We start from the raw sequence: 1,836 nt of genomic DNA on the forward strand, positions 1-1,836 counted from the left end.
CCCCATTTCGGTGGGGGTTCCTGGAGAACGGGAGAGGCTAAATTGTCCATCCATTCCCAGGGCCGAGCCTAATAAATGCCATTCACATCCAGGTCATAAATAGCCAGCAACCGGAGCTGTCATTCTCCTCATCTCCAGGAATTGAGATCAGGGCCCAGAGCGCTCCGTGGATGTTCCCTTACACACCCGAGATTCCCAGTCCCTCAGCAACCCCAGAGGCCCTGACCCCGCCCCAGTCCTCCTCATCCTAGGGGAATCATGCCCTTGATTTCCCCCTGCTCCAGGGACTAAAGAGCTCTAAAAGGACTATCCCATGGTAACCCACCAGCCGATTGTGTGTGTGTGTGTGGTGTGAGTGTGTGTGTGGTGTGTGTGTGGTGTGTGTGTGTGTATGTGGTGTGTGTGGTGTGAGTGTGTGTGAGTGTGTGTGTGTGTGGTGTGTGAGTGTGTGTGTGTGGTGTGTGTGTGTGTGTGATGTGTATGTGAGTGTGTGTGTGTGTGTGTGTGTGGTGTGTGTGTGTGTGTGTGGGTGAGTGTGTGTGTGTGGTGTGAGTGTGTGTGTGGTGTGTGTGTGTGAGTGTGAGAGTGAGTGTGTGAGTGTCTGTGTGAGTGTGTATGTATGTGGTGTGAGTGTGTGTGAGTGATTGTGTGTGTGAGTGTGTCTGTGTGAGTGTGTGTATGAGTGTGTGTATGTGTGTGTGGTGTGTGAGTGTGTGAGTGTGTGTGTATGTGTGTGTGTGTGTGAGTGTGAGAGTGAGTGTGTGAGTGTCTGTGTGGTGTGTGTGTGTGAGTGTGTGTGAGTGTGTGTATGTGTGTGTGAGTGTGAGTGTGTGTGAGTGATTGTGTGTGAGTGTGAGTGTGTGAGTGTGTCTGTGTGAGTGTGTGTATGAGTGTGTGTGTATGTGTGAGAGAGTGAGTGTATGTGGTGTGTGGGTGAGTGTGTGTGTATGTGTGAGTGTGAGAGTGTGTGTGTGTGTGGTGTGTGTGTGTGAGTGATTGTGTGTGTGAGTGTGTGTGGTGTGTGTGTGTGGTGTGAGTGTGTGTGTGTATGTGGTGTGAGTGTGTGTGTGTGAGTGATTGTGTGTGTGTGTGTGGTGTGAGTGTGTGTGTGAGTGTATGTATGTGGTGTGGTGTGTGAGTGTGTGTGTGAGTGTATGTATGTGGTGTGTGTGTGTGTGTGTGTGTGGTGTGTGTGTATGTGGTGTGTGTGTGTGTGTGAGTGTGTGTGTGAGTGTGTCTGTGTGAGTGTGTGTATGAGTGTGTGTATGTGTGTGTGTGTGTGTGTGTGGTGTGTGTGTGGTGTGTGTGTGTGTGTGTATGTGGTGTGTGTGTGTGAGTGTGAGAGTGAGTATGTGAGTGTCTGTGTGAGTGTGTATGTATGTGGTGTGAGTGTGTGTGAGTGATTGTGTGTGTGAGTGTGTCTGTGTGAGTGTGTGTATGAGTGTGTGTATGTGTGTGTGTGTGTGTGGTGTGAGTGTGTGTGTATGTGGTGTGTGTGTGTGAGTGTGAGAGTGAGTGTGTGAGTGTCTGTGTGGTGTGTGTGTGTGAGTGTGTGTGAGTGTGTGTATGTGGTGTGTGTGAGTGTGAGTGTGTGTGAGTGATTGTGTGTGAGTGTGAGTGTGTGAGTGTGTCTGTGTGAGTGTGTGTATGAGTGTGTGTGTATGTGTGAGAGAGTGAGTGTATGTGGTGTGTGGGTGAGTGTGTGTGTGTATGTGTGAGTGTGAGAGTGTGTGTGTGAGTGATTGTGTGTGTGAGTGTGTGTGGTGTGTGTGTGGTGTGTGTGTGTGTATGTGTGTGTGTGTGTGAGTGTGAGAGTGAGTGTGTGAGTGTGTGTGT

Source organism: Antechinus flavipes, chromosome 3 (assembly GCF_016432865.1).
Source record: "Antechinus flavipes isolate AdamAnt ecotype Samford, QLD, Australia chromosome 3, AdamAnt_v2, whole genome shotgun sequence".
NCBI classification, from domain to species: domain Eukaryota; kingdom Metazoa; phylum Chordata; class Mammalia; order Dasyuromorphia; family Dasyuridae; genus Antechinus; species Antechinus flavipes.